Source organism: Pseudorca crassidens, chromosome 8 (assembly GCF_039906515.1).
Source record: "Pseudorca crassidens isolate mPseCra1 chromosome 8, mPseCra1.hap1, whole genome shotgun sequence".
Lineage (NCBI taxonomy): Eukaryota > Metazoa > Chordata > Mammalia > Artiodactyla > Delphinidae > Pseudorca > Pseudorca crassidens.
The window spans coordinates 32833760-32857237 of NC_090303.1; the positions used below are offsets into that span (position 1 = coordinate 32833760).

General features: G+C 43.3%; 1 long non-coding RNA gene across 4 annotated transcripts in view; it reads left to right on the top strand.

The window, feature by feature from the left end:
• LOC137228971 (uncharacterized) overlaps positions 1 to 23478 on the top strand; it is a 274669-nt gene that overhangs the window by 123001 nt on the left and 128190 nt on the right. For 2 of the 4 annotated variants that reach the window (XR_010945469.1, XR_010945470.1), the window contains exons 2-3: positions 7783 to 7867; positions 16356 to 16594. This is a non-coding gene — a long non-coding RNA (uncharacterized lncRNA). The remainder of the gene's footprint in view (positions 1 to 7782; positions 7868 to 16355; positions 16595 to 23478) is intronic. The other 2 variants (XR_010945471.1, XR_010945472.1) reach the window with 1 other exon arrangement.

Here is a 23478-nt window from a genome sequence, read left to right on the forward strand (position 1 = left end):
TTCTCATCAAGCTGGTCCTCTTCCTGTTCCTACATCCAGTCAAGTCCATTGGATCTGCCACTTCCTTTGCCTGGAATTCTCTTCCTTAGACCGGCTCCTTGTTTCAATCAGACCTTGACTCATGTGTCTCCTCTTTAGTGGACCTTCTCTGTCCCCTCAATCTAAAGCAGCTCCTCCATCAATCCCTGTCACATCACTTGGTTTTCTTTTCTTCATGACACATATCCCACTCTGAGATTCTCTTGCCTGTTATCTGTTTCCTTCACTGAGCTGCATGAAGTCAGGGAACTTGTCTAGCCTTTTTCCTGTTACATTCCCAGCATCTAGAATAGATTCCCAGCTGATATGCAGTAGGTCCTCAATGAGTACTTGTTGAACAAATGACTCTATTGCTCTAGCTGAGCAAAGAGGTAGGGTCCATCCCGCTTGGTAACACTACTCTGTCAATCCATGTCACTAGTTCAATCGGCATACCTATCAAGGCCGCAGACACAGCAGCCCAGAGAGGATGAGAGAAACTGCATTACTGCTTGTTGAATTACATTCTGTACTTTGTTGACTCAACTGTCTGCACTTATAGGCTATGAACAAAATTTCCATGATCTATCTTTAGGTGAAAAAAGCAAGTTACAAAATAATATATATAATCTGACTCTTGTAATACTCATACACAATAAATATATGTTGAATGAATCATGTTTTTCTACAAACAAATGTCTGGAAAATGGCCTGAAAGAATGAACGCCCAAATGTAAAAAAAAATTAGGTATTCTTGGGAATGAGATTCTGAGTAATACTTTTTTCCTTTGTATTTAAAAAAATTTTTATACCATGAGAACATAATTATAATAATTTTTATAATCAGAAATAGCAATACAATGATTCCCACTTTTAAAAGAAGAAAAAGGATTCACCTACAAGAAACTTGATATTTGAAATGAAGTGCATGAAAAGATATGAACAGATGGTTGACAGAAAAGGAACTACAAATGGCTTTTAAACATATGAAGATATGCTTATTCTCAGAGACACATGAATTAAAACTTCTCTGAGATATTCTTTTCACCTATTAGTTTGACAAAAATCCAAAAGTTGTTATACACTCTGAATTAAAGCTTAATAATACATTGACTGTGGCTTATCGATCTTTTATTCTTCTTTTCTTATATCTGCAGGGCATCGCCCAAATGGTTATTTCATTGCTGCTTTCTCTTTTAGCTCTAGAGAAGTGGTTCCTAACTATTGTGTTTTAGAATCAGCTGGGGGGCATTTAGAAGTCCTGCTGCCCAGGCGGCACCCCGTACCAACTAAATCAATGTTTGGGGGTGGAAACCAGGCATCAATATTTTTTTGAAGATCTTCAGATGATTTCAGTGTCCAGCAAAGTTTGGAACCAATGCTACAGTGTTTCTAGTCCATGCTAACTCTTTTTTTTTTTTTCTAAATTGGAGTATAGTTTCTTTACAATGTTGTGTTAGTTTCTGCTGTACAGCAAAGTGAATCAGCCACACGCATACACGTATCCCCTCTTCCTTGGGTTTCCCTCCCATTTAGGTCACCACAAAGCACTGAGTAGAGTTCCCTGTGTTATCTATTTTACACATAGTAGTGTATATATGTCAAACCTAATCTCCCAATTCATCCCACCCCGCTCCTCCCCACCTTGGTATCCATACACTTGTTCTCTATGTCTGTGTCTCTATTTCTGCTTTCATGCTTAATCTTAATGAGGCCCTCAGTGTTGAGCATCAAGGCCACCTGCACCAAAGAGCTTACAGCCATCTCTGTTAACACAACAGCTATTCTTTCCAGGAAATTCTTGTCTGGGAAGAAAGAGCTGTAAACCAATAAATAACTTTCCTATTTGCTTGTGTCTGGGCAAATAGTTTGCTCATCTGGTCAAACAGCTCTCTTCTCAGGACAATAGACTGTTTACCTGGGCAAACAGTTCACTTGTCAAACAGTTGTATACTGACTTGAACTTCACCTTGCTGCATCCACCAATACTAAACTATCATGTCGTGAATTTTGTCCAATCCCAATCAGACCCCCCTTAGAACTGCCTTAAAGCACCTGAACCCAGACCCCCAAACCCTGTAAATATCATTTCCTTAGTGTTACTTGATTAACAGATTTTTCTGTGGTCTTCAGAGGACTTCTGATAATGTAACTTCAACACCTTTATTTTCACTCTCAATTTCACTCCTGTGGGCTAGGAGGAAGGGCTTTCTGACCTTGGTTACGTGAATCCCATACTTTCCTATAAACCCCAATCCGCCGGTCATTCTCTTCTTTGGAATCTTCCCCTCTTTCTAGGAAGACGAATCCTGTGTTCCTTTACTCACACCCTTGCAGTACTTCTGACACCAGATGTGTGGGTTTTCCACACCTTAAGCAATTCTCTGCAACACTAGCTGGGCGTCCCATAATTCGATTCAATTCTGACGCTATCTACCTGTGAGCATCGGATCCCACAGGTTAAGGGCTTAGTTCCACAAGACTTCCCTCACTTCAGACACACATCAGAAGTCCCAGGTGGTCACCGTCTTCTGAACAACAGGCTATAAATTAGAATTCCCACAACCCCCTACTTGGAATCGGTAATTTGATAGAAAGGATCACAGAATTCAGGAGAACACTTATGTTTACCAGTTTATTATAAAGGACATAATAAAGGATCCAGATGAACGGCCAGATGAAGAAATACATAGGGCAAGGTGCGTGGGAAGGGGGAAACCAAGCACTTCCTGACCTGGAAGCTCTCTGAAGCCCATACTTCTGGGATTTTTATGGAGGCTTCATCACTTAGGCATGATCAGTCATTAATCCAGTCTCCAGTCACCCTTCCTTGCCTGGAGGAAAGAGGGTGGGTGGAAAGTTCCAAGGTTCTCATCATGGCTTGGTCTTTCTGGTGGCCAGCCCCCATCCTGAAGCTACCCAGGAGCCCCCCAAGAGTCACCTCATTAGAACAAAAGACATTCCAGCACCCAGGAAATTCCAAGGAATTGAGGAGCTCTGTGTCAAGAACTGGGGTCGAAGACCAATTACTAGAAGAAAGGATGTTCCTAGTGTTCTTATCACTTAGGAAATTCCAAGCATTTTAGAAGTTCTGTGCCAGGAACCAGGGGCAGAGACAAATATAGATATATTTTAAAAAATTATTTCCACAGCCTCCCTTCTGACTCTTTCCTTCCTGTCATCAGGTGTGCTGAGATTTGCCCAAATTGAAAAGATAGTAATTTGATCCTGGTACCTCTTCTCATTATAGATTAACAATTCTTTTCTGTCCAAATCCTTGAACATGTGAGCTGTCACAACAGCACCACCTTTCTGGGCAGCTACATCTCTCTTAGCTTTCTTTGCCTGACTCACCACACAGCTGAAACTTTTTCTCCCACATCTTATTAATGACCTCTTTATTGCCACATCTAATGGTCTTTCATCAGAGTTCCTTTTGATAACCCCACTGGATATGACACTGTTACCTCATCTCTCCCTCTCCCACTTTTTTTTTTCCTTTGGCTTTCATGAATGTCACTTTCCCAGAGTCACTCCCTCACTTTCCTTCTCTCATTTTCTCTCTCTCCCTGTTTTGGTTCCACTTCCTTGTCCCACTTGCCATCTATGAGTATCCTCCAAAACTCCAGTCAACTCACACACCCTCTCTGAAGGCATAAACTCCCTCGACTTCAACTCTCACCTTCAAGAACAACTTCTACGTCAGTAATTCAAGCACAGGATAGAACAGGTGCTTCACAAACGCCCTTGAATTTAATTAATCAAGTAGCTGACGAAGATGAGCACATCATTTCCAGGGAGTGTCTCATCCATAGTACCAGCTGGAATCGCCGGCAGAATTTGCACCTGGCCTGAGCAGGGATGTGTGCCCAGCACTGGATCTGCCACCTGGAGCAGACTGTCCCAGTGGCTCTGTTGCATCTTGGAGACCTCACGGCTCTATTCTCATGACTGTCCATCCATCCCAGCTGCACTGCCTACAGGACACCAGCCTACAGTCTTTGGCCAACCCTCAACATAATTGGGATGGAGTTTACAAAAGGAAAATAAGAAACACCCTCTTGAGGGTGAGATCTCAGAATGGCAAGTCTTCACTCTCCCCCTCCCTCATGCTATAGTGTGAAACAGGCGTGATCTTTCTGGTGTAGTGGGGACATGGTAACTAACTATCTTGCCCTACTGTAGTTCTATCATAGGCACTGAATTCGAGATGGAAGAGGAACGCCTCAGAAGGCGCCTTCATGAGTTATCCCTGAAATAGCTCTAGACACATTCAGAACTGCTGTTGAGCAAGTTATATTTATGATTTATCCACCCATCCAATAATCACTGTCTAACAAATATGTTTAAAGCAACATTTTAGCAGACACTATACTAAGTGCTGGTGATATGACTATCAATCCAGCTTGTCCCCTGCCTCCAGAGAATGCACACTCTGGTCCCCACACAACCACATTTAAGTGTAACATAGAGTTAGGCTTGAAGAAAGATCAGGACAAAGAGCTATCATATTTGTCATAGTGTTTAATGTTTCACAAGGTGTTTTCACATCCATTCCTTCATTTAATGTTCATAAGAGCCCAAGAAGATGGGCAGAGAAAATAGTGTTGATTCCATTTTACCGAAGAGGATATCAAGGCATAAAGAGGTCACATGCAATGTAATGTGTTCAGCTTATGGTTCAGAGCTGGGACAGCAACCCAGGCGGCCAACCAGAATCCGCTGCTTTAGTTACTACCCCATACTGCCTTCCCACCTCAGTTTCCTCATCTGTATAAAGAAGTTGCTAGGCTAGGTGTCTTTCTTCTATGGTCCCTTCAAATATGAGACTCTGACTCCATAACCAGGGCCCTCGCCCAGGGAGCTCCCAGTCCAGGAGGGACAGATGGACCAGAGGACTAACAGCATTGTTCCTCTGCTACCTTGTAGGTTTGTTGTGAAGATTACAGTACATAATGCACTAATCCAGCACTTTCTGTGTGTGTGTGTGTGATTTAATAAAACTAGATGCAGTGACCTTAGCACTTTGTAGGTACCACTTTGTAGCAGGTATTTCTCCAGGTTCTCCTTAGTTTTCCAGGTATCTGCCTACCCCGGGAGATTTCAGGGGCCCGGAGCATATGATAACCCCCACCACTGAGAACAGTGTGTTCAACAGGGATTGTTGCGGAAATAGTGGGTTAGTTGAGGCAGGCTGATTTTAGAGAGGGAGGTGGCTCGATCCATGTGCCGGGATTCTTTTCACCTCAACACACATTTTTGTGTTTCTCAAAATACCTAGTTGAGTATGTTGGTAGGAGCTCACCATGGAAGTTCAATGACTATAAAATGGGGCAGGGGGGCAGATTTTGAATACAGAGGAGGATGAGAAGGCAGAAGGAGGAAGAAAAAAGGAAAAGGAAAGGAAGGAGCTAGAGCATTACAATGTGTAAAAACGCTTCTATCTCCATGGACATTAAGTCCCAGGACCTAATTTGTTTTGCCATCGTCGTATTTTTCCAGTCTTCTAAATGGTAACTTCAGATCTGCCGTGGAGAGATGCATGGGCAATCTCGTGACTACCTCACGTTGCAAGAACTCTTGCTGAAGCTACGGCAGCAGCAGTGGCAGTGATAGCTCCCCCAATATTCCTCCAGAAGGCTGGAGTTTTGCTTTGTGTTGTTTTAGGCTCTCTGGCTCAGGAAGCATTATTAGATGGAAACACTCCACCTCCCCGCCCCAGCTCCCAGTGCTGCCTTGTGGTCAGTGAAGTAAATGCATTTTGTGCCTCTTAAGAAATGTGGGACACGAGGTTGCGTGGAACGCTGCCAACGTGACCGTGGAGGGGTGCGTCAGAGGCTCGGTGACAGGTGGCAGAGGCCAAGGGCCTGGGGAATCACTTACAGTCACGGAGATTTCTTTTTCTTTCACCCCTTGTCCTCTGATGGGAATGAGGTAGTGCACCGCCAAGCCACACGACGGGAGCCTGGAGTAAGATGGCTTGGGCAAGTTTCACGCGAATTTCCGTCTTTAAATAATGACATAGTCAGTCACTATCCCTGGGGGCATTTGCTTCTTGGCTGCCTTATTAGTCTTTTTTTTTTTTTTTAAAGCAAATCTGTTAAAGACACTTCTCTTAGTCTTATATGCCCTTGCCCAGACTTGTCTTCTTTTTGTAGTACTGAAGTTCTACCGTTCAACAGTTAGGAAGGAACTGGCTTTGAACTGGAAACAAGGGCAGCACAAGGTCGAGACAGTGGGCTCATTTTGTGCATGGGTGCAGAGAGAGAGAGTGCCAGCCGTTGTGGGAGAGAGGTCTGAGGGATTGGATATGCAAAATTGGATCTAGCTGGCAGCCCCCGGGCAATCAGCTTATGGTAGGGGTGGGAATGGCAACTATTGGAAAACACTGCAAACTGAGCTTGTTTCTCATCTGAAATATGGCCTCTACATTGATTGTATATTTTTCCAACATGGAGCTAGGCAATGGTGTGCTGGTAAACTGGCTCTTTGGAAAGAAAAAAAGAAGGGCTGGTTTGTAACATTTGTAAATACTCTGACTGTGGCACATTTCCAGCTACCATGGTTGACCTGCTTGCCAAATTCCTGAATATTTAACACTCCGCTCTCTGGAGCTGGTACCAGCAGCTCCAGCCTGCCACTGGCTAAGAAACAAATTTCTCCTTGCCACTTCCAGGCCAGCTTTGGGTCCGCATGCAGCCCCCTCCCCCCCAAAAAAGATCAGTTTCAGCTTTGCTGCTTATTAGATGTGTGCTCCTTGGCAAGGGCTTTACTTTTTCCAAACACGGTTCTCTCTTTTGAAAAATAAGACTTTAGGTGACGAGGCGGATGCCGTTTAGAATCTCTGCCAAGCCCACGCCACTCTTCTCTGAGAACTGTACCTTCTTTCTCACGGTGCCATACTTGAATTAAGAGACTCTGCACCTGTGGCCTGAGCTGATTAAACAAATCCTAGGGAGTCAAGGCGAGGGGCCAATCAGATCTCTCCCTTGATGATTTACCCAGAGCTATTCCAACCTTGGATTTGGGAGTGGAGAGAAAGAGAGACAGACAGACAGACACAGACACACACACACAGAGACACACAGACACACGCACACACAGACACACACACACAGACACACACACACACACACACACACACACACACACACACACACAAGGAGGAGGTCCCCTTTCTCCTACTGCATCCCTCAATCTGCCTGCTCTTTGCCCGGATTGTTCAGCTTTGTCTTGGAGATATCCCAGCTGCTTCCAATAAACTTTATTCTGCACTCAGGCCAGTTGGAGTAGGATTTTGTAAACTGCAACTAATAGAGCTTTAAATAAGGCAGAAATGATTTTCAGGGCTTTTTCTGAGCTCTAATGTTACACCAATGGTTCTCCAAGTATGGTCTTCCCACCAGCAGCATTAACTTCACTCGTGAACGTGTCAGAAATGCTGGTTCTCAGGCCCCACCCCAGACCTATTAAATCAGAAACTCTTAAGTGTGGGACCCAGCAATTTGTTTTTTTACAAGCCTTCCAGGTAATTCTGTTGTGTGCTCAAGTTTGCGAACTGCTGTATTACTATCCTAAAGGGGTTATGTTTTACGTAAGAAAGGCATTTTCGTAACAAGTGGTACAATTTTCTAAGTTACTAGATTAAAGGTCAAAAGATGATTTTTATTAGTAAAAAAAGTTAATTTTTAAAATTAACGTGTATTACTTTTACAACTTGAAAGAAGTAACAACAAATTGTGTTTCTAAAAATTTTCGTTTCAGTGGACTGACTGACATTTCAAGGATTAGCCTAAAAGAATAGAAGGAAAGTGTGAAGAATGAAAATGCTGCCAATAAAGGACAGAAAGTAAGCACCAGATGATTTCAAAACGGTGAAATGCTGGAAGGAAATACAGAACAGATAACCCAGATGCTGTGTGGTTTTGCACTGGACAGGATTTCGCAAAATGTGCCATTAAACACTGAAATGACTAATAATTTATGGCATTGGGAAACTGTGAAGTAATGATCGATTTACATAAGTACAGTAAAAAGTGAAACAGGAAACTCTGACTTAACTTCATCCTGACAGCTTTCACTTAGGTTTGGAGAGATAAGTTTGGATGGGAATTTTCACTGTACTAGGATCTTAAACAGGCAGTTGGAATGGATAGGGCTCATTTGTAGGTTGGTTGTTTGAAACGAACATATTGTTTTCCTAGGAAAATCATGCTCTTGGAGAGCATACTGCAGGGAGCACAACAGAACCCTTAATGGAAGGAAACTGCAGTGCTGGTAATAATGCAGGTCCCTGGGAGGGCGGGTCCCATGAGATGCCCTGCACTTTAACAGTTCCCTCAGCAGCCCCTAGGGGACAACCTCTGGGCTGGGCTTAGAGAAAGCAGAGTGATGGAGAAAGGGAATCAGGAGAGGGTGGGGAGTCCTCTGGGGGAAGGAATGGGGGTTCCCTTTGGAGAAGTGTCAACAGTAGGGGGACAAAGGGTGGAGGAGGGTTCTGCAGTTGAGGGTCCAAATATGTGTATTATTAGTAAATCGGAAAACCAAAAGTTGGGAACTGCCCCTATTTGCTATTGGATACTGTGTCTACTGTGGTGTCAACCTCTGAAACAAGCCTGAAGAGTGGTTACAGTTGCTGGCTCTGCAGTCAGATGGATCCTGGTTCGAATACCAATTCCATGTCACCTTGGGCTAGTCACTAAAATGTGCTGTGTCTTCACGTCCTCATCTGTGAAAGGGAGGTGATGATGATGATGGTGTGTACCAGACAAAGTTGCTGTCAGAATTCAAAGGGAGAATTTATGTAAAGCACTTAAAACACTGAGCATTTAATGTATGTTAGATATTGTTATATTAGTCCCTGAGATGCCTTAGTTAAATGATTCTTGTTCTTTTTGAAAAAGAAAATGATAGATTGGAGTTTAGAGTGGTTGATTAAGACACATAAGAAGTATAGAGAGGACTTTAATAGTTGTGGGACATTGTGTCTGCTTTCTTATATGAGCTGGTGACCCCCATCGCTGAATCTTCACAAAAGATTCCACCAACTGAAAGTCTCACTAGGGATGTGTTCCATAGGAATTTGGGAATTCTAGAGAAAGTAAATATAGGGAAAAGTTCGATAATAGTTCATGATATAGAAAAGGTGTTTATTATTATAGAGCTTATTTCCTTCAGTATGATTGCCATTTGAAGGTAATAGGATCTAAAAACAAGAACAAAACAAAGCCAAAATAAACCCTTCCTAATAGCATAGGGAAACTGGCCTGGGTATATTTAGTCATGTGTCTTGCTCTTCTGACAGCCCCAGCTGCTGAAAATATTCATGAATGTGGTTTGCCTTCATGGTCCTGGGTAAATACAGGTAATACACTGCCCTTCCGGGCTTTAAAAATGCTTTGAAAGGCCTGAAAGTTTACAGCCGTTTGGCTCTGACACAGGGTTTCCCAGGGCCCTCGCGGTGTGTGGGCAAAGCATCTTTGTTGTGTGGAATTTGGCGAGTGTGCTGGCTACAGCCAGTATCATACAGAGAAAACTGCCGAGGAAGGACCCCTTGAGCCACAGGCGTCTGTCCCAGGGATTTGGAGCACTTCCCCGAGTGGTGCTTCTGTCTTCCAGCAGGGAGACACAAGTAGGTTCTGTTGGTGGCCCTTCTATTCACTGCAAATGATTCCATATCAGTAACACACCCTTAAAGTCCAAGCATTTACAGAATAAGAGAACAAACTTCAAAAGAACATGAATCTTTGCGCCAGATGGAGTTTGAGAGCTCTCTTGCTATTTCCCTGGGTCTGTTCTGGTTAGCTGTAGATCCTCAGGCATTGCATGGGTCCCCTAAGAGTGCCAAGATGATGGGTTCAGACTAGAGTGAGCTCGAGGTAGTAGCTGAGTCATACAGAGACAAAAGCTCTGGAGTCAGGAGGCCAGGGGTCCTGGGTCTGGCTGGCTCACTTGTTAATGTAGTCATGTAACCGTTGCCAGTCAAGGAGCATCTCCAGTTAGGGCCCAGTCCAAGTGGTTTTCTGAAGAAGGAGTTTGTGCCTAGAACTCTCCCCATGGATGCCTTACATTGGAAGCAATAACTTTCTGTATTGACTCTCAGACAGACCCTGATAGTACCTGACGGTTTGCTTGGGGTATAAGCCCTCCTAAGAGTACTCACATTTTAATAAGAATCAGTTGGAGACCTAAGCAGATTGTTAGGCAAAGAAATAGATCTTTATGTACTTTGGGTGCAAAGGCAGCTGATGTGGGAAATACTTTCGAATACACAGTCCTGCCTGGTAATCCTAAATGACTTTCGTTCTGCTTGCCTAACTGGACCGACTTTTCTCTTCTGCAAAATGGGGGTAGCAACCCTCGACTCTGCTGACTTAGGAGGATACGTAATGACAAAAAGAGATAACAGACATGAACTTTTAAAAGTATTGACACCAGGGCATTTTATTGTAATTTTTAATAGGCAGCAATGTGGCACTAAGGAAAAAAGCATAAATTTTGGAGTCAGGCCGATATGGGTTCTGTCTGCTCTATGTTAGCTGTGTGTCAAATCATTGAACCTCTGTGAGCTTGTTTTTTTACCTGTAAATAGGGATGATGGGCCCCACCTCCCAAGTTAATTGTGAGGTAAGTGAGAGTGGGATGCTGTTTTGTGCTCTTCATGGTGTTGGCACCAATAAATGCTGGCTGTTATCATTCCTCAGAGTACCATGCAAATGTGAGGTTTTATTATCTGCAAAGGGGCAGTTACGGTAGGAAATCTGGTCTAGTCTCAGGTTGACGGAAGGCTGCAGGACCTTTGAGGATCCAGCGGAGCTCTGGGGTGCCCCACAGAATGCAGTCTGGGCTTCTAGGTGGCTTCCTTGGCACCTTTGACCATTATTCTCCAGTTACCTTATCTTTCAGGCATTCCTTAAAATTCCAGCTTTGAGTAGATGGAGCACAGTCTGTCTTATTCCCTAGTATATCCCCAGCTCTCTGTACAGGGCCTGGGACACAGCAGAGGATCTACAAACAGTAATTAAATAGACAGATGACCAGGGTCAGCCATCTGCACTTGCATGGGCTGCTCCACAAAGTCTAGTCTGAACCTGAGCTCCAGGAAATTAGGATTGGGTGAAGGATTTCTGGTCGCACAATGTGAACTCAATATCCAGATGGTACTGAGGGCAAAGAAAGTAGAGTGGAATACATGGGAATGATTGTGTGCTCGTTTCTACCCCATGTCAGCCTGGAAAAGTCATGTGTCTTGACGTTCAGAGCTGAAGGAAGTAAGGAAAACGTTAGCTTACATGTCAGGAAGGCAGATGCATGCCACTACTTATTGACACTTTGGGAAATGGGTCCAGGGATCATTCACTCATTCAACAAATATTTATTGAGGCCCTATTTTGTGCCAAGCATTATTCTAGGCACTCAAGATGTATCAGTGAACAAATCGGACAAAATCCTTGTCCTCAGGGAGTTTCCATTCGAGTGGGGCAAATAGACTGCAAGCAAAGAGATCAATAGCAAAGGTAGGTGATGGAAATATGATGAAGAAAACTAAGGCAGTGTTAGGGGATGGAGAAAGGCAAGGGGTGCCATTATCGCTAGGATGGTCAGGGGAGGGCTTCCTTGAGGGGAAGCAGTGTGCACAGAGACATGCATGAAGGGACCATAATCATATCGCAACGGAGTACAAGAGGCTGAGGGAGAAGTGAGTGTAAAGTACCTGAGGAGGAGGACTGATCAGCACATTCAAGAGACAGCAAGAGGGCCTCTCGGGCTGAAGAGTGTGCAGAGGAGAGAGTGATGGGAAATGATGTTGGAAGGAAGTAGGAGCCAGGTCCTGGAGTACATTTTAGGCCAAGGCCAGGGCTTTGGGTATATTCTAAGAGTGCCAAGAGAACTTTGAGCAGAGGAGAGACTTCTGTTCTTAAAGGACTCTGGCTGCTGCCCAGCTGCTCCTGCAGAAGCTCTGGTGAGAGGTAACTGCAGCCTGGATAAGGATGCGAGGGGCAGAAGAAATAATAAATGAAGAAATGTGGGATATAATGTCGTGACTGAGCTGACGGGATTTGCCAATGGATTGGACGTAGCATTTCTGAAAAAGAGATCAAGGATGACTCTAAGATATTTTACCTAATTAGGAGGAAGCATTTTCCTGAGATGGGATGTGCAAGGGAAGGGCAGGTTTTGTGATGGGAAATGAAGGATTTGGTTTGGGGTACTATTATAGTCACCGGTTGCTATGCAACAAACCACCCCAAGACTTGGTGACTTAAAACTACAATGTATTGTTATCTTTCATGTTTCTGAAGTTTGATTAGGCTCAGCTCGGTGATTCTTGGTTGTTTGTCTCTGGCAGTTGCAGTGAGACATGTGGGGCTCATTCGTATGGCCGGCAGGTGATGCTGGCCATTTGCTGGGAGCTCAGCTGGATCCGTCAATGGCAGTGCCAGCACATGTTGCTTGACCTTCGTACAGTAGGGCAGCTGGGTTCCAAGAGCGAGTATCCCAGGTAGTTGCATTCCAAGAGAGCCAGGCAGAAGTTCCACCATGGATTCTTATGACCTAGCTCTACAAGTGCCAAACTGTTACTTCTGCTCTATTGTACTGGTGAAGTAAGCCACTAAGGCCAGTCCATGTTCAAGGGAAGAGGAGTAGAACATCACCTCTTGATGCAAAAGGAGCAGCGTCCATGTACAGGGAGGGAAAGAGCTGTTGGCAGTCAACCTGGGACACCATCTATCATTGATGCCCTAAGTTTGAGATGTGTACTGATATTCAAGTTTGAAACTGAGAACGAGATTGGGTCTCTGGAAATTGGGCAGGAAAATTCTCTTCAAGATCTTTAGATTCAGAGACTTGATATGTTAAATTAGAAACAAATTACTCTCCTGCCTTTTTTTTTTTTTTAAGTTACCTGATTGGAGCTCTGTGATTCTGTTGGGTATGTCTGTGGTAGCTAATAAATGAACTGCATTTTAAAAATCATCATTAATATTTATTAATTACTTAACACAATGCCTGATACAGTAGACATGTAATAAGTGCTAATCATTATTATTAGCTAGTACATTTTTTTTTTTACACTTCCTTATTCACATTCTTTCTAAACTGCCCAAATATCCCATGCTGTCTTTGTGGCATGCATTAGTTTGGCTATAATCACATTGGGTTGATTGCTCCTGATCTTGTGAAACAGTTCAGATGAGATTTTCTTTCATTTAACCCCATTATTAATATGTGCACCATTTCTCAACCTGACATATTTGAATCTTCTGACATATTTCCTGAGTCCACAAAATCTATGGGAATTAAACATTTTTGGATTTTCATATTTATGATCATCTTAAAGTAATAGCACATTGTGGAACTCTTGGACTACTCCTTTTATTGAAGTACTCCATGCAATTTCATAGGGGCATTGGCATAGTACATATAGTCATGTTAATACCAAGTAAAGCCAAATTACGTTACATTAATGCACTCTAAAGTTTTGCAGTCATTCCGTAAAGAAAGGTGGTGGGAGAATGGAATGGCCCCATCACTGGCATGTGAAACTGTAAGGACCCCAGAGCTGGCCATCAGTTCATATTCACAAAGTCAGTGGCTATATCGTGAAATCTCATCTTTTAATATACAAATTAGCAATGGTTAGATAGCAGTAAATGCAGTAGTGAAAAACAAAGAATTTTTTGGTTAATTAGTATTTTTTAATTTCAATATTGTATTTTGGAGTGTGTGCATTGGCCCTTCAAGGTAATGGGTCAGTTGTTAAAAGAAAGCTTATTTTTTAAAAAGATGAACACTGAGGATAGTGACAATAAAAGTTCAAATGATGGTCCAAGTTTTCTACAAGTGATATGAAACCGTAGTAACCAAACACTGGCAATTCGGTGGCAGCAAATAACATCATCCATTACTCTCCGTTAATGTCAATAATTTGCACTTTATTGGTTATGTAGCTTAGTTTGTATTTAATTTGTAAACTTGATTTAGTTTTAGATTTGCATAAGAGCTGTAAGCATAAGGCATTTACACTTCATTCGTCTTAAAGAAACGTTATAATTAAAATGATTTAAATGAACACCGACAGTTTAAAGTATTTTTCCTTAAACTGGTTGCTTCATTACTCATATTTAAGAAACACTGACTTAGTGAATAAGCTCGTATAAATCCAATTTATTGGATTTATTCATCACAGTCTAAGAAGGAAAAGAACAAAATAGCTCAGGGCCCATTTTTTCCTCCCAGAGATGTTTATAGGCTTGTAAAATTCTGCATCCAGTTGGTTTTTGTTGTTGTTTTGTTTTTTAAAGACGTTTTGTTTGTTTTGCCTGTGTAGAACATAGGAGAAATTTGAACATCCATTTTTGGGTGGTTTTTATGGTCTTTAGAGAATTTTGCTCCTTGTACTCCAATTATATCAATCTACTTTCAGTTCCAAGAATGTACCAAGCTCTTTGCCACTTTGTACTTGCTGTGTCTTCTCTCCGGTCTAGAACACCTTCCCTTGGCTTTTTGTGTAGCTCAGCCTTTTTATTAGGTCTCTGCTTAAATGTCTCTTCCTCAGAATGCTCTTGCATGATCACTTCTGTCTGAAAGAGGTTCCTCTTATTTTCCCTCTTCACCTTCTTTATTTCCCTCATAGTGCTTACAGGATCTGTCATGATTTAAGATGTTTATTTCACGTTGCCACCGCTGCCTGCCACCCTCTTTAGACTGTGAGTTATAAGAGGGAAGATTGTGTGTCTGTCTTTTTGACCATTGTAGCATATAGCACACTGTATGGCACACAATAGGGACCCAGTAAGCATTGATTAAATTGGGAAATACAGTAATCACTGCTTTTATGACAGTGTATGGCATCTATGAAGCCACTGTGAAAGTAACGAGGACTTATTCAATGGTAAAAAACATTCAATTAATTAATTAAAAAAAATTATAAGGTCTAGGTGTATTGGTGGAGCTGAGTGGTGCAAAACAACCAAAAGGAGGAATCAACTTCCCAACAGAGTGTAGCTTTTCTCTTTGAGCTATAAATATTCAATTATTCTCCTGAGTCCTGTGGGTTGTCTGTCCCCATGGTTTGATGAGGAGGTAAGAGGTAAATACTGCTCCCTTACGGCCCTCTTCTATCAGCCATGGCCAGGATAAGTGCCTTAATCAGGATGAGAACTATGAAAGTCGATACTCAACCAATGGAGTCAGAGATAAAAATAATGACTAGTTTTTAAACCTTGGATTTTTTTTTTTAAACATCTTTATTGGAGTATAATTGCTTTACAATGGTGTGTTAGTTTCTGCTGTATAACAAAGTGAATCAGCTATACATAGATAATACATCCCCATATCTCCTCCTTCTTGCGTCTCCCTCCAACCCTCCCTATCCCACCCCTCTAGGTGGTCACAAAGCACCGAGCTGATCTCCCTGTGCTATGCGGCTGCTTCCCACTAGCTATATATTTTACATTTGGCAGTGTATATATGTCCATGGCAGTCTCTCACTTCGTCCCAGCTTACCCTTCCCCCCTCCCCATGTCCTCAAGTCCATTCTCTACGTCTGCATCTTTATTCCTGTCCTGCCCCTAGGTTCTTCAGAACAATTTCTTTTTTTTTTGTATTCCATATATATGTGTTAGCATATGGTATTTGTTTTTCTCTTTCTGACTTATTTCACTCTGTATGACAGACTCTATGTCCATCCACCTCACTGCAAATAACTCAGTTTCGTTTCTTTTTATGGCTGAGTAATATTCCATTGTATATATGTGCCACATCTTCTTTATCCATTCATCTGTCGATGGACACTTAGGTTGCTTCCATGTCCTGGCTATTGTAAATAGTGCTGCAATGAACATTGTGGTACATGACTCTTTTTGAATTATGGTTTTCTCAGGTAAACCTTGGCTTTTTGTCCTTTCATCTTAGAATCCTGTTGAGTTATGTATCAGATATTTACCATTTTTCACTGACTCTCACATGCACATTTTCCCCACCTTTTGATATCTCTGCAATTGAGATGCATCACAATTTTTGTCATGTTATGGTTTGCTTGGTGACCTTTTTCTCTTTAAATTATATATAGACAATGTGCATCTTAAAATCAGTGACATTTTACAGTCAATAAAATAAAGTAACTCTCTCTTGTTTTGAGGCAATTGTCTAATATTCATTGGTTAAGTGGAGGAATTTGAAGCAGCTTCTAGGAGTCAGCCACTGTAGCAGCTTTTCAGCAAACAAATGACCATCAACATTTCCAGGACAGTCATGATGCTCTTTCAGCCAGGGAGTGGAGTCTGTGTTTCACTTGAATTTAGGTTGACCCTGTGATTTACTTTGATCAATAGAACATGGGAGACACGACACTGTGAGACTTCTGGGCCGTAAGAGGACTTCCAGTTCTTTTGGAGAGCCAACAACCTGTGTGTAACTAAGACTGCTGGATGAGGAGTGACTACATGGAGAGAGAGGCACTCGGAGGAGAAGGGAGGTCCCTCAGCCATCAATGCCCCGAGCAGGTGAGTCAGGCCGTCTTCATCTTCCAGCCCCAGTCGATCTGCCTCAAATAATACCACGTGAAGCAGAGGTAAACAGTCCCCACTGAGCCTGATCTGAATTCCTGACCCCCAGAATCATGAACAATAACTTGGTTTTTGTTTGAAGCCACTAAATTTTAGGGTGGTTTGTTAGGTGGTAATAGATAACTGAGACAGCAATTGATTTAGGACTTAAATCCTACCAACTATTTTTCCATTTTCCCCAATTTGGAGCAAATTCTCCCCCTCAGATAAAGAAATATCCTTCAGTAGGATGAGCCTTAGAAAAACTGCCCATGTTTCTCCCTGATCAGATTTCCTGGCACTAACAAAATCCATGAAGTACTATGAGAAGTCACAGTCCAAAAAGAAATCCTGCTGCGATCATCATTTCCTCAAATCACCTTCCCACTTACAATTGTTTCTACTCAATGTGACGGTGCTTCATTGGGTATCTGGGACTCCTAAAATGTGTTTTCCTACATAAACTAATGTAAAACTACATAATCACCAGGGAACCACCTCTAAAAATGTCCAGTGCTTCTAAACAAGAAATGATTACCTAGCCATGGCAATTCTATAAGAGGACAAATATTGAATGATAACTGTTGTTCAAGACCGTGATTACCCAGAGAAACTGAACTGGATCCAACAAACCTCAGAACTACTAGGGCACAAGATGTGTTTGCTGGAGCAGCAGTCATAGTGGAGGCATATCTCGTGAGAATGGCTAGTCAGAACAACTAAACCTGCTCACCAAGCAGGACATCCTCAGTGTGTGGAGCAGTTTCTCAATAGGAAGCGTGAGAATCAGGAACATTGCAAAAGGGAGGGCAAGAACTCTGAAAGATTAATATCCGGTAAGGTGTGAGAGGGAAACTTAAGCTAGTTAGTTTGCAGTAACAAGCTCAGAATGGAAAGCTATTTTGGTAGCCAAGTGTGGAAAGTTAACGTTAACTGAGTAAAACCATGGGGTCATAAAGATAGGAATGTGCACGAATTCATGAGTCTGATTTTCCTAAGCTTATTTGCTCTTTCAGAAGAAAATTTCCTCTGTTGCTCCATGAAATATGAGTGTATACGTGTTTACACTTTAAAATAAGCCACATTAACTCTTAAGGTCCTATTATTCCTATTCCACAGCTTAATCCAGGTATGCAGTCCAATAATTATAATTGCTTTAACATTTCTTTAAAAGTAAACACACTACTTTTTCCTTTGTGTCTGCCTAACCTTCTTAATGGGACAATAAAATTGGGGATGAAATATCTCCTGCAGCCTTTGACTGGCACCTGAGACCTTCCCTGGGATCTAGCTGGGGTTATAAAACCTTCCATGAGTCCAAATCAATCTTTCAACCCAGAAAACCCATCCATGTGAAATCTGTGGACATCAGTCTACTGATGGATATAATCAAGCTGCAGATTAATGCTATCTTTATTATGATTTAGTGGCAAGTAATACTTGACTTTGGATTGCTACATAACACCCAGGAGAGACGTTAGCCCAGAAAGAAAACTATGGAACAGAATCACCAAGAAAAAGCAAACCACAAAGAAAGGAGAGAATGGTGTCAGTAAAGTTTAACCTGACAGATACTGCCATGAAGTCAATGATTTTATTTGCAATGAGGCAGAAAGAAAGTATCCTTTCCCTACCAAATACAAAAGCACGTTATTTTGTCACTGTGGCAAAGACACATTGATCGACATTCAGTTAGCAACACCCTATTGAGGCCTCCTTGCCTTTTCCCTAGACCTCATCAGCAGACCTGGGGTAACAATGCCAGATATCATAGGCTATGCATTAAAAATCCTCATTTGAAGCTAAAAAGAACCACTATTGGTTTTTCTTCAAATAAATCTAGAGAAAAACAAAAACAAAAACATTTCACTTTCTCTTCCAGCAAAGGAAGTAGGGGAATTCACACCAAATCAGAGACCCAAAGTTGAGATCCCTGAGGTATGACCCTTCTCTCTTGACAGGAATAGCTTTACGTAACTTTGGGGGTGACAGTGCAAGATGTCCTCATGACCTCTCCCAGGTCCTGAACATTTCCTTCATAGCATGTGTTTTCACTTTTCTTTGTGATGCTCTGATGAGAGACCACCAATTAAGCCTACTTCTAAAGATGCATATGGCCCCAGCAAAGTAGGTAGGGAGGCAGGAACACTGATTTCACCTCAGGGCTGAGCACAGAGAATGGGAAAAGGCAGGGCTTGGGAGATATGTACTGAAAGCTTGAAGGTTGAACGTACATGGGACATTGATCTTGTTAGGACTCCCAGGTGGGGCACCAGAGCTAGGATAGTGAGACCAAGGAGAAGGGCAGCTGAGGGCAGGGGAGATGACCCTGTGGAAATTACGACTTGAGTGACATAGGACAAGGGCAGTGGGAAGCACTGGGCATTCAGGGAGAGGGACCTTCCAAGACGGCACAGGGTGCCAAAGGTTGGTGGAAGGGGACCTTTCAAGGTGTGTGGGGTCTCAGGTCAGCCCGATTTTCTGGAAGAGGATGAGGGAATACTTCTCTTCCTTCTCTTCCTCCCTCCTTCTGTGGCCAGGGGCTAAGACTCTGGTGGGAACTCTTGGTACCAAGACTTAAATTCATGCTGGGCTTCTTTAACTTCTTTGGCATCTGTGGACAGGTTCTTCTAATTCAGTCACCCTTGTTAACCATATTACATAGCACATGATATTCTGCAAACCACTGGCTTAGAAAAACAACTTGTGGACTGCTTTTGAGGTAAGACTGTCTATACCTCATTGCAGATCAACCTCTTGTGGCTACACCCAGAGCCTTGCTAAGGTCAAACCCCCTTGGTCAGCGTAGAGAGCCACAATTTGCCAATCAAGGTTGGGCTTGAAACAGTTGGGCAATGAACCAGTTTTCTTTATCTTCCTTTGCATTGTCAGTGGTCATAATGATTCATACGACATAGTTCCTCGAAAGACAAAGAAAAAAAGACAACAGAACAAAATACTTCACGTTGCCTATGGCTTATGCATACATATTTTAATATTATTTATAACTGCATAGTTAAGAGTGTTTGGGGGCTTCCCTGGTGGCGCAGTGGTTGAGAGTCCGCCTGCCGATGCAGGGGACACAGGTTCGTGCCCTGGTCCGGGAAGATCCCACATGCCGCGCAGCGGCTGGGCCCGTGAGCCATGGCCGCTGAGCCTGGGCGTCTGGAGCCTGTGCTCCGCAGCGGGAGAGGCCACAACAGTGAGAGGCCCGCATACCGCAAAAAAAAGTGTTTGGATCTTAGAGTTGGAAGCATAAAATAAAACTACGGTAATTAAATATAGGTATTAGGTAACTGTATTTGTTTCTAATCTATTTTTTTAACTGACTTACTGCAAACAAAGTAAAAGATAGCGACTATTAGCACAAAGCTGATTCCTCCAATGTGGAGGTAGACAGAATTAAGACTTTATAGGTATATACATGACACACACCAATTAAAAGTCTTTTGATTTTTTTTTGGATTAAATATTATGGATTAAAATCCTGAGGCCTGAATCTTCTTGTAACAGTATAGTTAGAAAAGAAAGTCCAATCAGGACATAACAAGATTATAAGACCACTAGTTCAGAGGTTCTCAAAGTGAAGCCAGAGGACCCCTGGGGATCCCTGGGCTTTCTTCAGGAAATTCACAAATCCCTGCCTTTTCCAACTACGTATCTGTGTAAGGCTGAATTTTCTTCACATTCTTCAGTTAAAACAGCATAACTAACAGATTGAAATGTGGAAGGAGATGTGAGATTCTAGCTGTCCTCTCTAAGGCTAGACATTAAATAAATTTCCCAAAATATAATACATGACAGTCTTCTCACTACATTTTGGGGGAGGAAATATAGTTTTCATGAAAAGTATGTTATTTATGTTAACATGTAAAGGGTTAGTTATTACATTAAATGAATGAACACAAAAATTCCTCGGTTTTAATTTTTAACATGGTAAATATTAATAGATAGAACCCACATAAGTTTTAAGAGTGAAAAACGGTCCTGGCACTAAGATGTTTGAGAATTGCTGCGTGAACCTGCCTCATTTTCCCCAAGCGAATTCTCTAAACTCTGTAACCATCTAAAGCCTATTTCTTCAGCTTAAGCTAGTTTCCACCTCCACCCCTTCCCACTTTCTCTCCGACCATATGCTCATGCCCAGGGGTAATAAAAAAATTCAGCAACTGGTATGGCATGGAAGCCCACCAATCAAAACATTTGTACAACCAGTAAGCACAGATTGTGGCTGAAAGCAGTGGGGTTAGTCCCACTCTCTGAGCTTCCAGACCCACCCACTGTAAATTCCACATGCCTGTGGGAAAGTGAGAATTCCCTCTCCCACCCAGCAAACTGCTCTGCTCACAGGTGAATCTTCAGGCTTTGCATAGTACCTAGTACACCATCAGGGGCTGAGCCCTGTATGCCTGAGCCCGTATTTACCTGTCCTGAGTGCAAAAACTTTGCCTCACTAGCAGTGGCCCTCCCACCAGTTTGGAGAGACAGGAGGTAGGATTTCTCTGCAGTGACAAGAATGGAAAAGGTCACCAACCACTTTCATCACAATCCTAATTTGCCCCAAGGAGATGGAGCTTCAGGTGGTCTAATATTGTGCGGCATCGTAAACACCGGGGTCAGATTTGTTTAGGTTTAAGGAATAGGTGAAATTCCTCAGAAATCTTCGTTTAACCACTCTTCAACCACTTCAGTTAAAACCTAGTTAGCACATTGCAGAGTGCTGCAGAGTGAGCTTCTCACCAAAAATTCATGGAATGTACTTAAATGTCTTTTTTGGTGGGGTGAGCTTGCTAGAACTGGGAGAGCCAGATGCGGAGGATTTCTGAAGGTCTGAGGCCGAGCCGATGACGGCCAAGGCTGCACACTTAGCTGGAGTTCTCCTGCAATGTGAACTTCCCCACGCACTTGCTCTTTTCCTCTGACTTGCTGCTCTGGGTTGATTGGTGTCCTCCAAAATTCATATGTTGACATGCTAACCCCTGGGACCTCAGAATGTGACCTCATTTGGAGACAGGGTCTTTACAGAGGTAATCCAGTTCAAGTGAGGTCATTAGGGTGGGTGCAAACCCAATATGTCTGGTGTCCTTATAAAAAGGGGAAGTTTGGACACAAGGATGCGTACAGAGGGGAGACAGTGTAAAGATACAAGCAGAAGGCCATGTGAATATGAAGACAGGCATCTATAAGCCAAGGAGAGAGGCCTGAAACAGATCCTTCCCTCACAGCCCTCAGGAGGAACCGACCTTGCTTTTGGACTTCTCACCTCCAGAATTGTGAGAAAATCAATACCCAATGCTTAAGTCACCCAGTTTGTGGTTCTCTGTTACAGAAGCCCTAGCACACTTGCCTTCAGGTTTCCGAATCACAGCCCCACTTTCTCTCAGGGGAAGAATTCTAAGGAGTTCTTCATTTGAAAAAATGAGGTATAGAAGAATAAGGAGCGTTTCCCTCCAGTAAAGCTCTGACAATTCCCTGAGCTACACATAGCTTATGAGACTGGCCTTTCCCTCCACCTTTGGACAGACAGGGACTTTGATAATAAATGAGCAGAAGGAAGTGTTAGGTGCCTTCAACAGTGGGAACCAAGGAGAGTGGCCTGGAAGATGGGCCGCTGCAGCCTCGATACAGCCCTGATGTGGGGACCTCCTTCCCAGGGATCCTCTGCTCCTCAGCCCTGCCAGAACCTGACCCCGCTGACATGGGTTCCATGCATCTTGCACCATCTGTGCCGTCTCTAACCTGCAACAGTGTGAAGCCACGCAGGCTTTGATGTTGCTACTGACCTTAGCACGCCCCAGCCCAGCTCATCCTTTCCCGCAGTTCTCACACCCTCTCTTGCCTGGCACCTCCCCAGTGCCTTCATTCTTCTCATCACACGCAGAGCAGACAGCCCTCTTTAGGCCCCTTCTGCATCGCTTCTGCTACTTTGTTACCAAGCCTCATGGATCACTCCTTCCGATTTCCTCTCACTCTGCCTCTCATTCTATGTCCACTGCCAGTGTCCTCGGTCAGGCCATTGGTGGCCCACGTACGAACACTGGGCGACACTGTTTAAACAGCAAGGCTATTTTGACTTGGGGACACCTGGAAGTATGGTGTGAAGGATATGGGGAGTTCAAAGAAGGGTTGAGGTGAAGGTCAAGGATAGGCTTGTGAGTTAGGGACCGGGAAAGGCCAATGTGTGGGGGTTGGGGGGAGTGAGGGCATCAAGTGCACAGATTTCACAGTAATAAAAAGAAGTTGAGGACGTCCCTGGTGGCACAGTGGTTAAGAATCTGCCTGCCAATGCAGGCGACATGGGTTCAATCCCTGGTCCAGGAAGATCCCACATGCTGCAGAGCAACTAAACCCGTGTGCCACAGCTACTGAGGTCGTGTGCTGCAACTACTGAGGCCTGCATGTCCAGAGCCCGTGCTCTGCAACAAGAGAATCCACTGCTGTGAGAAGCCCGTGCAGTGCAACGAAGAGTAGCCCCAGCTCGCCGCAACTAGAGAAAGCCAGCGTGCAGCAACGAAGACCCAATGCAGCCAAAAAATAAATAAAAAATTTAAAAAAAATAAAGAAGTTGAGGGCTTCCCTGGTGGCGCAGTGGTTGAGGATCCGCCTGCCGGTGCGGGGGGCGTGGGTTCGTGCCCCAGTCCGGGAGGATCCCACATGCCGCGGAGCGGCTGGGCCCGTGGGCCATGGCTGCTGGCCCTGCGCATCCGGAGCCTGTGCTCCGCAACGGGAGAGGCCACAGCGGTGAGAGGTCCGTGTACAGCAAAAAAAAGAAAAAAAAAAAAACTGGTATGAATGTCAAGAAATCAACAACTGCCACAGAATAGCAATACCAACATGTCATGCATCATTGCAGAAGCCTCCTCTTGGTCGCTTCAATTTCCTTCCTTGAATCTGGTACACACTACCACCA